Source organism: Martes martes (assembly GCF_963455335.1).
Source record: "Martes martes genome assembly, chromosome: 13".
Lineage (NCBI taxonomy): Eukaryota > Metazoa > Chordata > Mammalia > Carnivora > Mustelidae > Martes > Martes martes.
This window is the reverse complement of record NC_137901.1, coordinates 47,493,472-47,507,792: the sequence shown is the minus strand read 5'-3', so window position 1 is coordinate 47,507,792 and position 14,321 is coordinate 47,493,472. Positions and strand designations below refer to the sequence as shown.

The following is a 14,321-nucleotide window of genomic DNA, read 5'->3' as shown; positions in this document are numbered from 1 at the left end:
AACACACAAAAGACAAAAACTAAAGTCCTGCCCAGTGTCAATCAAATGGAATATCTTGGGCACCTGACTGGCTCTGTCCGTTAAACATCTGCCTTTGGCTCAGATGATGATCTCGGGGTCCTGGGATCGAGCCCCACGCCGGGCTCCTGCTCAGCAGGGAGTCTGCTTCTCCCTCTCTCCCTCCACCACCCACCCGGCTCGTGCATGCTCTCTCTCTGAAATAAATAAGCAAAATCTGAAAAAACAGATCCCCTTGGGGTGCCTGGGTGGCTCAGTGGGTTAAAACCTCTGCCTTCAGCTCACGTTATGATCCCAGAGTTCTGGGATCAAGCCCCACCATCGGGCTCTCTGCTCAGCAGGGAGCCTGCTTCCTCCTCTCTCTGCCTGCCTCTCTGCCTACTTGTGATCTCTGTCCGTCAACTAAATAAATAAAATCTTAAAAAAAAAAAAAGATCCCCTAGAAATTTCACAGGAAGGTATGGTTGAATCCCCGGTCATTGACATATCATTAGGTTGAGTAAAAGTATCCACAAAACTGCCACCATTCACAGAACCGCTCTGTAACACTGATGAACAGGCCAGAACCTGATAACCAAGACATCATCACCCGGTCACCATTATCACCATCATCACTGTAACGATCATTTATTGCACCATTTTACATTCCCACCAGCAGATTGTGGGGATTCCCATTTCTTTGCAAGCTTGATCTTTTTTTGGGGGGGGGCAGCAGTAGCCAACTTTTATTTCATTTTTAAAAAGATTATTTATTTATTTATTTATTTGAGAGAAAGAGCAATGTGTGCATGTGAGCGAGTGAGTGGGCAGAGGGCAGGGGCAGAGGGAGAGAGAGAGAATCTCAAGGAGACTCCATGCTGAGTGGGAGCCTGACGTGAGGCTTGATCCCACAACCCATGAGATCATGACTTGAGTTGAAATCACGAGTCCAATCACATGCTTGATCTTATTTGTCTTTTTTTTTTTTAAGATTTTATTCGTTTATTTGACAGAGATCACAAGTATGCAGAGAGGCAGGCAGAGAGAGAGGAGGAAGCAGGCTCCCCGCTGAGCAGAGAGACCGATGCAGGGCTCGATCTCAGGACCCTGAGATCATGACCTGAGCTGAAGGCAGAGGCTTAACCCACTGAGCCACCCAGGCGCCCCTGTCTTTTTTTTTTTTAATAGCCATCCTAGTGGGTGTGAAGTGGTATCTCCTTGTGGTTTTATTTGCATTTCCCTGGGGGCTATTGATATTCGGTATCTTTCCATGGGGCTTATTCTGTGTCTTCTCTGAAGAATTGTCTATTGGGATCTTTTGCCCCCTTTTAAATTGAGTGATCTGTCTCTTTACTGTTGATTGATAAGAGTTCTTTCTATATTCTAGATACAAGCCCCTTATCAGATATGTAATTTACCATAGGTTGTTTTTCTTTTTTTTTTTTTTTAAGATTTTATTTATTTAGTTGACAGACAGAGATCTCAGGCTCGATCTCAGGACCCTCGGATCATGACCTGAGCCAAAGGTAGAGGCTTTAACCCACTGAGCCACCCAGGCACCCCTGTGGTTTCCTTCTTATAGACTCTTTTTATTTATTTTACCTTAAAATATTTATATTTTACTTTAGAACATGGTCTATCCGGGGCACCTGGGTGGCTCAGTGGGTTAAGCCTCTGCCTTCGGCTCAGGTCATGATCCCAGGGTCCTGGGATCGAGCCCCACATCGGGCTCTCTGCTCAGCAGGGAGCCTGCTTCTCCCTTCCTATCTGCCTGCCTCTCTGCCTACTTGTGATTTCTCTCTCTGTCAAATAAAAAAATAAATAATCTTAAAAAAAAAAAAAAAAGAACATGGTCTATCCAAATTATGTACTACTTTCCTTGATTCATAATGAGTTTCAAATGTGATTTTATGGGGCACCTGGGTGTTTTAGTTGGTAAATCATGCAACTTTTTTTTTAAGATTTTATTTATTTATTTGAGAGAGGGAGGCAGGGAGGGAGAAGCAGATTCCCTGCTGAACAGAGACCCTGACTTGGGGCTCGATCCCAGAACCCCAAGATCAGGACCCAAGCAGAACGCAGATGCTTAACTCTCTGAGCCACCCAGGTGCCCCAAGCATGCCACTCTCGATCTCAGGGTCGTTGAGTGCAGGCCCCATGCTGGGCACAGAGATTACTTAAAAATAAATAAATAAATGCGATTTTAGAAAAGTTTTGGAGATCAAATAAGCACATACATTTAGTAAGGGTCTAGAAAACTCCACACAGTAAATCCCCAAATACACTCAGTAATTTTGAACAGCTTGGTGATCAGTTCTTTAACAGGAATAGAGGAACAGGACTACTGAGATTACCTCGTCTCTCCTGTAAATTTTGGCACTTTAAAGATGTTATTCCATTGTCTGTTGGCATTCCTAGCATCAGGGGAAATGTCACTTATTTTAAGGTAATGTCTTTTTTCTCCGGTTGATTTTAAGATTTTCCCTTCACCTCTGGTTTTCAACAGTTTGCTTAGGATATGCCTAAGTATGGTTTTTCTTGTATTTTTTGTTTGGGGTTCGGTGAGCTTCTTGAGGCTGTGATTGATATCTTTCGGCAGTTATGGAAACTTCTCAGCCATTACCCCTTCAAATACTGTGTCTGCTCGATCTCTCTCTTCTAGAACTCCAGTGACACATACTTTGGATTTTTTTGACAATTTCCATGTCTCTCATGCTTTCTTCTGTTCTCTCCATTTTTTAAAAAAAGATTTTATTTATTTATTTGACAGAGAGCGAGATCACAAGTAGGAAGAGCAGCAAGCAAAGAGAGAGTGGGAAGCAGGCTCCCTGCTGAGCAGACAGCCTGATGCAGGGCTCAATCCCAAATCCCTGAAATAATGATCTGAGCCCAAGGCAGAAGCTTAACCCACTGGGCCACCCAGGTACCCTATTCTCTCCTTTCTTTCCCTCCTTTTATGCCTCACTAATCCTGCTACACTGTGTCCTGTCTGCTCTTCTTGGGCCAGCCAGATCCTTAGCCCCCACCCCAAATCAGCAAGTTCCTCCCACCCCCAACCACCTTGAAGAAAAGAACTTGTTTTACTTAGTATACCTAGGAAGGGTCCTTCCTTCTCTGGAAATTATTTATGTGGTTCTCATTGCTTTCACCAGTCTCTGATTTGTTTTTCTTTTTTAAAGTAGGCTCCACACCCGGCATGGAACTCAACACAGGACTTAAACTCATGACCCTGAGATCAAGACCTGAGCTGAGATCAAGAGTCAGACGCTTAACTGACTAAGCCACCTAGGCACCCCTCTGATTTCTTTAAAAATACAATTCTTGCAACTTATGTGCTTTTCCCCCTAATTGTTTCAGTTGAATGTTGGCCTGTCACAACGTACAACACTGTACTGTGAAGTAAAAGGTTTCCATTTATTATATAGATAATTACAGATTATTATATCGATTATAAAACTGAGATCCAGAGAAAGGTTAAGCTACTGTTTTCAAACCAGGTTTGGCTAACCACTATTTCCCTAGAACCTCCTTAGATGTCATGGTAAGGCAAGGTGGGGGTGCTTTACTTGATTTGTTCATCTTCCCAATCAGTGCCAATCTTATGAACTCAACATTATAATTTTAATTACCTTTTTTCTTTTATCATAGTCTAGGAATATGTATATTATATATATGTAATATATATTATATAATATGTATTTTATAAATATACATAAAATATATATTATATATGTATATATATAAATATTTTACCAGCCTGGGGCAACAGGACTTTCTCAAAGACATAATCTCTTTCTCTTTCTCTCAGTTTCAGGTATGATGCAACTGATGGGGATTGATAAGGCAGCTGGTGGTGAGAGCAACATTCAGGTTCTTCCTCATGATTCCCTCTGCCCATGGGAGAGGAAACTCATCTGCCTCTTGGCCTTTCACTGTCATCCAAGTTCACTCTGATGGAAAGACTTCCTCAGCTTGCTGTATGTTTACCAAGGCTCATTATACTAGTTAATGGGATTCTAGTGCTTTACAAACAAAACCTAAATGGTTTCTCTCTTCCCCTGAATCCACATAGGAAAGTTCCCTGGAGTCTCTGTCTCCACCTGTTGGGGATGGGAATGGAGGATGGGGAGGAAGCCATGATTCCTAGCAGGCGCAGAACGCCTTAGGTCTCTCAACTTTTCCGACATTTCAACTCTCTTGACATTTTCAGCTCAACTTTGTTTCCCACTTGCCTACTATTCCTTGTCGCTGTATTCTCTTAGTCTACACCCAAGAAGGGAAGAGGAGTGGGTAGTAGGGCTTAAGTATCAAAACTCTGAACCTTCCAACACATGCTGTGTACTGAAAAGACCTGTGTGTCTTGTCACACCGTCTAACACTGGTCCTTTACTTATAACTTCAAAAATCTGTGGCCCCTTGGACATTTTTTCTCTTGGAGTTGCAACTTCCTGGCACAGTTGTGCAGGTGTTAGCTTCTGGGTGGCTGGGTGTCAGGCTTTTCTCTTCAGTGTTCACATTTCTCCAGCAGCCATGTTGACATGGACACTGATAAGGTGTTGCCCGGTACCTCTGGAGGACTTCTTCCTTTTCTCTCTCTCTGTGGGCATTCCACTTCCGCTCATCCTAAAATACCCGATCTGTCTGATTTTCTATCATATACTTTGTTTTTTAAGGAAAGAAGCTATAAATATGCCAAGTACTGCTTCTTTGCCAAGCAGTATTAAAGAGCAAAATACTGTTGTCATCCTTAGAACATCCAGTTGTTGAGATAAACAGGGAATTTGGGATTATCCTAACTTTCTCTCAAACTCCATTCAAAGACCGCCTGCTGTGAAGCCAATAGAGTCTTCATTCTGGTACTGTTTCTCAACTTTCTCCATTCCATTGTATTCAGTAAATGTCCTCATCTACTGACAGGCTTACTTTTAAAAATGATTGGTTTCTGCCGAAGTGATTTTAAAAATTTTGTCCTGCTGCCTGAAAAGTTCTGAGTCTCCCAAGCTAAACAGGGCTCTGTGCTTCTGGAAAGGAAGGGCATGTGGCTAAGGTGTTTAATTTTCTGAGTTGTTTTGATTCACTCAAAGGATAGATCTAATCTCTGCAGTTTATTTTTAGAAATGAAATAAATTTCAGCTCAAAGGAGCTTTTAAATAAAAGCACCATAATTATATTTACTCCAAGGCCTGAAGATTTTTTTTCATCTCCTTTTTTTCTTTTTTAACTTTTTAAAAGACCTTTAATGCACTGGTGTTTTAACGAATTCCCATATTTGAGCATTGTCTCTAGGTCTAAGCTTTTTTCAGAAGAAAAACAAAGAAATGCATCCATAATATTTTAAGGTCACCCACCCAAATTTTCCAAGAAACCTGGGTACTTATTTATTTCAAAGGAGTCAATCCTGCTTCCAAATGAAGAAAGAAAAAGAACTGGATGTCTACCATGTCCAGTTGCCATTGTTTTGCTGTTACCACTTAATCTAATGAGTTTTTATTCATGGCTGTCCCCTTCACTGGTTAGGCAGAGTAAGACACTCATGACTTATTAAGTTATGGCTGTGTTTAGCTCACGTGCCTGAGCCTGGCCATTTCATCTCCTTTCGATAGAAGTTCAATTCATGCCATTGTTATCCTGAGTAATAATGGAGGGAAAAGAATAGCTTTGCCGAAAGATAATACATCCAGACCTCCTTGCAGTGTTCAAGGAAACATACTGCTCATTTGGTAAAAACCCCTTTGCTGCTTTAAACCTGCCTCTTTCCTTAATCCCAACAATTTCTGGAGAAATAACAGGTGGGAAAAGTGAGGCCATGACATCACGGGCTGTGCCTTCTCCAGGTCTGGTCACAGTGGGTTCTGCATGATCTGGGGGTGAGAACTCCTGAGCAAGCTTGCGCGAGCTTCACCCCGACCGCTCAATTCTACTTGAGGTGTTTACACAAACCACGAAGGCTTTCAGCTCTTGCTCTACAGTTCGGTGCACTCTGCAAAATGTCAGTGAGCTCTTCTGCTGTGGACACCCCCGTGCCCCTCCCACCCCCCCACCTCCGCCCCCAGTTCATATGTTGAAGCCCTAACGTCCAATGTGATGGTATATGGAGATGGCACCTTTGGAAGGCAACTGGGGTTAGATGGGGTCATGGGAGGGGGGGGGTCCTCACGATGGGCTTAGTGACCTTGTAAGAAGAGACCAAAGAGCGCGCGCGCTCTCTCTCTCTCTCTCTGCCATGTGAACAGCTAGAAGGCAGCCATCTGCCACCCAAGGAGAGAGCTCCCTCCAGACACCAGCCCTGCCGGCAGCTTCCCCACGGACTTGCAGCCTCCAGAACTGAGAGGAATAAATGTCTGTTGCTCCAGCCGCCCAGTCTGTGGTATTTTGTAATGGCAGCACAAGCTGAGACATTATTCCTTGCTCTTTTGGAGAGTTTTTAAAAAGTGAAAGTTAAAAAAAACAACAACAACGACTAACTGTTTCAGAAGAAGCTTTTAGCAAATTAGAAGTGAAAAGGGAAAAAGGGCTTTGAGCTATGGCTAGAATGAAGCAGAGGCCAAATGACGCGCACCTCGCACCTCACCAGGCACCAGAGAGGAGAACACGTCAGGCCAGCACCTGCCCTCACGGCGCCCTGTGCAGGCTCACTGCTTCGAGAGGCCACCAAGCAAGTCATTTCCATGGAACGTGTTACGTGCTGAGATTACAGGTATACTCCGGTTATTATGAGAATAAGCTCTCCATCGAGATGATGCCCATGTTAATCTTGAACAAATAAGAATTACCCAGTGAGGAAGCTGGGGAAGGGATTTCTAGGTACAAGGAACAATACCAACAAGTCAGCAAAGTCGAAGCCACTGGGTCTCAACTGGGGAGCACCATGTGCGAGGTGAGTGGCAGCCACCGTTAAAGCTGAGAGAAAACTGGGAGACGGAATACAAATAATAGCTGGGAACCCCTTTTTCCTAGCAAGATACTGAGAAAAGTCCCATAAGGATTCTATCTCTTAAGGATGGTGGGCAGCTGGTTCCAGGATGACTGGGCACATGGTGTGATCAGACGCCAGAGGTGGGCCTGCCCTCGGATTCACAAGAGCCCAGGCCAATCTCGTGAGCATCCGCTCTCATGCCCGTGTCTGTGGGAGAGCCGGGCCAGCAGCGTCCTGGGGGTCCTGGGGGTTCCAGACTCCCTGATGGACCTCAGGCGGGCCAGTTCCCCTCTCTGGATTTGAGCTTTCCCCTCCATAAGAAACAAAGAAATCATCTACAAAGTATTTCTCAGGGATTAAATTTTAGTCTCTCACTTAAAAAAATTTTTTTAAAGGGGATGGGAGATTTTATTCATTCCCTGACTTATTCCAGTGAGAATTTTCAAGAAGCTTAAAAGACAGTGGTTACAGACAAAACATAGGGATTACAAGGAGATGAGAGGAAGTGTACACGTGTGTATCTGCCTTCGTTTCCCTCGGGTACTTGCCCGGAGTGGGACCTCGTTTAGCTGTAGTGTTTTCTAAGCCAGAAATGCTATTCTTTGTCCTCACCAACACTCAGTATTGTCAGTCTCTACAATTTTGGCAGCTCTGGTGCGTGTGTAGTTCCACATCAGATTTGATACCACTTCTGTCTCAATGCCCCATTCCCTTACCACTAACCTAGTCCAGGCTGAAAGCCGCCATTTCCCTCTTGAACACCCAGTGAACAATCTTTATTTCATGCCATGGCTGATATCTTTCTTTCTTTCTCTTTTCTTTTCTTTTTTTCTTTCTTCTTTATATTTTTTAATCAACATCTGTGTAGAACTTCCGTGGTAACTTAGATTCTCTGAATTCTTTGAAAAACTGAAAAAAGCACTTTGAAACCTAGGGTGTCACGTGGATCTGGTCATTTTAGATCTCTCTTGACACTAGAATAGCAAAATGGAACAAACTGGAAGTGAAAGCTCTCAACCATATCAGCAGCTCTGAAATTGTAGCTGAACCCAAAATGCAAACAACACATCCAACAGTTCTCCATCTGCGAAGGAAAAGCTCATTCTTTTCAAGTAATACTATACTAGCCAATGTAAAATACTCAACACTCATTATTTCATACAATCCCTGCAACATCTACATGATTCCCATTTTACAGAGAAGAAAACTGATACATATGGAGGTGAAATAATCTTTCCAAGGTGACATTGCTAGAGGGGAATTCTGATCCATAGCTGGGCTACCTGTCTGTCCTCTCTACTGTCTCCTCACTCTATAAATCTCTGCTGAATGTAACATGTTCCAACGGAGCAACTTGAAAAAAATTGTCAGGAAAAACAAAAACCCCCTAAGAAGCATGAGTATGGAAACCCAGGTAGGCCTTACATAATCCGTAGAGCGAACAGTCAACAGCCCGACTACAAGTTGAGGAAAAGAAGAATAACCATTACTGACCTCAGAAGATACACCAGGACTTACGGAGATCCGAGTGTTCACATAGCTGTAGCTCAACTCCAATACCGGGTGAGGGGGGCAGGAAATACTTTCATGAAGAAGTATTTACTGATCACAGACTATGGCCTCAGCTGTGGGGGATACAAGAAGACACCTAGTCCCGCAGTTCCCTGGAGTGAAATCCTTTTCTAATTTCTCGAGCATTCGAGCCATCCGTGAAAGCTAAAACAGAGGGGCGTCTGGGTGGCTCAGTCGGTAAGGTGTCTGCCTTCGGCTTGGGTCATGATCTCAGGGTCCTGGGATTGAGCCCCGCATCAGGCTCCCTGCTCAGCGGGGAGTCTGCTTCTCTCTCTCCCACTCCCCCTGCTCATGCTCTGGCTCGTTCTCTCTCTCTCTCTCTCAAATAAATAAAATCTTAAAAAAAAAAAAAAGACAAAACTGATAAAGCCTACTCCAGTGAAAGGTGACACAGAATAACTGCCAACCCCCTCCCTCCCAAATCCTAACCTTTTAAGGGCATACAGAGAGACGAGGCTCTGAATGTCACAAACACTTGGCAATTTGGGACAGTAGTGTCAACGATGCTCACAGTACAATTTGTAAGGTGAGGGTTTGTAAGAACGCAGGGCCCAGTGTCATGAGAACACTCTTACTCTCACCTGAAGAAAAATATTTGTTTTCCCAGGTGAAAATCCTTTGGGGGTGGTGGGAGAGAGGGCAGTGCAGGGATAACAACCAGTGATTGGATCCTTGCAACCAAAGTGCTCTAACTCCAAGAAGACAAATCGAACAAACTGTGAAAAAAAGAGTAAAACTGTGTTTCTTATTTTGAGGGGATGGGGTAATCACCGTGCAGAAGACGAACTAGAGATCTGAAAACAGTGGCCCCTAATTTCATTTTCACTAAAAAAGGTAAGAGGCACTTTCCCAGTGACCAAATCCTTTACAGTATAACACCTGCGTCCGGGAACATGTTGACCCTTGAGCATCACTCAGGCCTGTTTATCAGGAGCTGGGCACTCCAGCAGGTGTTGGGACTATAACCTTGAGTAAGATGTCCCTGCCTCCCCTGGGCTTGCAGGCTGACACCCAGATGGCTGGCTGGGAAGGACAGACCGGATTATTATGATTTTTCTAATCAGCCTGATCCTTGCCCGTCTTTTTTCTTCTCCTGACATGGAGGTGAGAGAAAGTGGAGGGTATCTTATTTATCAACTCCTGACCAATCACCTACCACGTTCTGGGCCAAACATGGCACGTGCCTGGAAAATTGTGCAGGAAACACACAAAGCCCCAACAAGAGAATAATGAATGGCCTGAGGTGAGGCAGGAAAGAAACAAGATAGAACCTTTCTTGGAGACAGGGGTGGCTGGGGGGCTGCACCGGGAGCCTGTCCTCTAGTCCCCAGAAGTCACATGATGAGATGACAGCCGTGAGGTGTCACCAGGGAGATCCTGTTCTCCTCACCAGCTCCCCCCATCAACACCCCTCAGAAAGGTGCAGAAACGATAAAATGAACACACACAGTCTAACGTTCCTTGTGTTTATAAGGTACCAGGAGATTTCTTTGTTGACTGAAAAGAAACGTTCCTTGCCGTGTATTTCACTGGCTGGCTAGCTCTTCTAGAGTCGTCAAAACACACACAACCTGCTTGTACTTAGCTGCCTGGCCTGGCCGTACAGTTGGACACACTTGCTTGCATTGTAAGCAAAACATCACTAAATGTCTTTCACATCCACGGTTCATTCCTTTCCATCATGTGTCAAAACTCAGCGTCCCCATAATGAACGTCTGTTCCTTGGGATTTCCCAAGATCAGTTTCATTTGATCAGCTCTGACTATGGCCGCTCATTCTCCCACAACACAGGCCACTCACTTCTGCTCCCCGCCTGCCCTCTGGTTTGTTCTGGGCAAGGACCGGGTCTGGGGAGCTCTTTGCGGATGACCCTGGGCTTGGCCACACCTTGTGGAACCTGGTTTTAGTGATACAGAGAGAGGGTCTCTGGAGGGAAACAACAAAGACATATGTGCACCACAAGAGCATTACTGGGGGCGATGGGAGGTACTTGAGAGATACTTGGAGATTTCCATCATTCTCTATGTCTGATGGGGGTGCACAGACCTGCAAAGATGTGTACAAGATCAGCATACCGAGGCATTCGCTCAGCACTCATTTTCGCGTTTACTATCTTACAGTGAACTAAGCACACATCAGTGTATCCTCCGACAGGCGCCTTGTCAATGTCCCCAGCTAACTGGCCTTTGTGTTGCAAAAATCACTTTAATTTTAGTTATTTTAAATGACATGTAAGCCTTGGAGCCAGGAAATTTATAGAAATTCAGGGTATTTCCTTAGTAAATGAACTGCTGCAAATTCATTCAGGTCAAAAGTTGTGAAAGCCAGCATTGTTATCATATTTTTGCAGCAGAGAACATTGTGGTGGTCAATGGCACTAAAAATAGCCCAGAAAAGAATTAGGAGTGCTTAATTGGAAACAAGAAAAGAACAAACTTATCCAAAATAGCAAAATGTCCGTTAGCATCACTCCCTCCCATATGAATTATTTTGACAATGGGAAATGGAATTTAATTTTTTTTCTTTAATCCACAACTGTATTTCCCCTCCCCTGTGCCCTCTGGGAAAACCTTATTCATAAACGAAGAATTCCCAGATAACTAACTTCTTCGCTGACTATTTCCATACAGCTCAACAATAATAAGGCAGCTCCCGAACTTGCCACTTCAAGTTCCTGTCGCTTCGACAGTGATGTCATGGAAAGACATCCACAAGCTGTTTTTGTTGCCCGGCTAGAGACTGTAAAGGAAATCAGGCGCTGCCCCTAGGTTTTAATTTTCCATGAGAAGTTATTCTCATTGCCATAGCGGCTTAAACTGTGGAAAAGAAAAAGGATTTAATTAGGTCATAGCCGTAATTAGACTTTTGAGCGCACTCTTTCCACATACAAGTCACTTTAGAGCAGAGCTTCATTGGGTTTAATCGTTTATTTTTCATCGGACCATTCCTGAGGCGTTACGGTGCTGAATAACCACCGAAGGAGGACACAAGGAATACCGACAGCCACACGGAGAGTGAACCCTCCGCATGAGCTTTCCAAGGTTATGGGAAGACGGGGAGTCTTAGACTGAGAAGAGAGAAGAAATTCCAATGGTGAACTGAGGGGGTCATGGGGGAGCCTCCTCTCTCCCCGATTCCCTTTCCCCAAGCACAAGTGGGAGAAGACAGTGATGGGCTCTCCACGCCCAACAGACAGTGAGGATGACAAGAATGATGAGGATAATAAAGGCAAGGAAGTAACTGTGCCTACTTTGGCAGCATATACACTAAAATTAGAACAATACTGAGAAAATTAGCATGCCCCCCCCAAGGATGTCATGCAAATTCATGAGGCACTCCTTACTTGGCTGTAACTATGTGAGGTGGTGGATGTTCACTGAACTTAATAAAATGATCGTTTCACAATATATATAAATATCAAATCATTATGCGGTGAGCCTTAAGCTAATTCAATGTTATATGTCAATTATATCTCAATAAAACTGGGGTGGGGGGGGAGTAACTAGCAACAGAGTAGGAAGGAGAAGGAGGAAGAGAATTAACATCCTCTTCAGCACAGGCGACCTAGTGAGAGCAAAACGCGATGGGCAGAGTAACTCTACTCCCAGGACTTTCTCACAGTCTGTTCTGTATGTGTGTGTGTGGGTGTGTGGGGGTGCGTGTGTATACACATGCATACGGGACATAGAACCTAAGAAGTCTTGATTCCTGAACCTGAAAGATGTATTCACTTGTTACCTCCTCAGAAGTTCAAGACAGGATTCAGAGCAAGCCTTGAAACTTCTGTACAAACATATCTAAAAACTTAAAGTGAAGAGTAAAAAAAATTATGCTACTTAGAAGACATAAAATTTTCATGATTTCATTTTAAAAGACACTAAGGTGCTCCTTCTTCTTCAAAAAAAAAAAAAAAATTATACCAGAAACAGCAAGAGTTTCATCAACAGTCTTAGAGACGTTTTAAAATTCTAAACATCGAACCCTAACAGTATCTGTTGACAACGCTTTTACAAATTCATCCTCTATGTAAAACAGGCTTAATTTTATCTATTAAACTGACATAGCCAAGACTCCTTGGTTCAATATCTTGATCAAGAGAAATGCCGACATGTCATTGAAGAAAGAAAGACATTAGGCCGTGCTCCCAAGATCTGGCAAAACAGCCAGAAAGATAGGCAGTCAAGGGGCACCTGGGTGGCTCTGCTGGTTAAGTGTCTGCCTTCGGCTCGGGTCATGATCCCAGGGTCCTGGAATCGAGTTCCGCATCAGGCTCTCTGCTCAGTGGGTAGTCTGCTGCTCCCTCTCTCTCTGCTTCTCCCCCTGCTTGTGCTCTCTAATACTCTCTCTCAAATAAATAAAATCTTAAAAAAGAAAAAAAAAGATAGGCAGTCGGAAAACTTCTTACCCACTTAAAGAGACCTTTGCAAGGCTAAATCAACTGGAGACTGAAACTCACCAGCAGAATCTTCTCACCTCTTTTAAGAGCAGCTCCGATGTGGGAAACACAGTTCAGGATGGTGGTCGTGTTACTACACAAGGAGGTGTTGTTTCAGAGACAGCTGTGAAGGCTCCCTGGCAATCCCACTGTATAATTAAGGCGCCATCAGTGAACAGCCAGCAGGGTGGTCTCCATGGAAACCAACAAACACACATTTTCACAGGCCTAGCAACTGTTCTGAATCAATGACTCTTTATATAGGTTTAAAAACATTGTGAATGGTGCATCAATTGCTTCTTTTGTTAGACAATGTCTGATTAAACATGTGTGAGAGACCCTGTGGTCCTGCCCGCTGAATCCCCAGTAGCGTCTACAGTGGGCTGCCCACAGCTAAATTCACTTACCTAGAACTGCGGAATACAAACGACAGACTCAGGCTCCAGAAATCACTGGTTAAGTTGGGGGAAGAATTAAACTAGTAGTTGACAGTGCCAGGGAGGACCTGCCTATGGCCGGCACTCACTCTTTTAGGGCTGTGTCAATATTATTCAGTCCTCTCAGTACAGCACACGTTATTATTACATGTGCTTACAGATGAGAAAATGAAGCACTCGTCTAGAAGGTGGCGGACCTGTGCCTCAAAGCTACGTAAAAATGAAGTCTTGGTCCAGGTTCATATCACTCTATGTAATAATGCTCTGTGGTTGCAAAGCACATTGTCACTCCCCAGCTACCTTCACATACATTACCTCATATATTCTGCTTTTATCTCGAAATGCTGAGTCTAGTTCTAGAATTTTCTAACTTTGCAATATATTCTTCCTTGATCTTTGTCTGCCTGCCCCATTCTGTGCCCACTACACACTCTAGGCTTGAAGACTTACATGGGACCATGTCTAGGAAGGTTTCCCCATCCCTACCCGGCCTGGGAAAGAAGCATCTTCCTAAGCAGCAATGGGAAAGGAAACCCCATTGTATAAGCATGGATTTTGACTCAAAACTCTAAATAAAAATGGGGACAAACATTCCAATTAACCATCAGTAGCATTTACACATCATCTTCCATGAGAGAAGGCAGACTTTGCGATGGGGATGGAAGGTCTGATTGCTAAGTGGTTTCCTACTTTATTTCGAATGGGTTCTATTAAGGACTAGTAAATGCTTTATTAAGTAGGCATGGATAATCAATGATCTGGCTCCTGGCACATCATCATTATATATAACCGTACAACTGAATACACATGTCATCAGCATTTAGTCTTAAATATCAGATACACCAACACTGTCAGAACTCACTTGAGTCATAGCATTTCTGACCAACTTGACAAAGCCGAACAGTGAGTGCTCTTTCCTTGTTCCCCTGAAGTCCCCGTCCCCCACCACAAGTCTCTTGGGAAA

At 43.8% G+C, this 14,321-nt stretch overlaps 1 protein-coding gene across 1 annotated transcript in view; it reads right to left on the bottom strand.

Moving 5' to 3' along the window:
- Positions 1-14,321, bottom strand: part of TMEM241 (transmembrane protein 241) — a 113,387-nt gene that overhangs the window by 18,331 nt on the left and 80,735 nt on the right. The window lies entirely within an intron of this gene.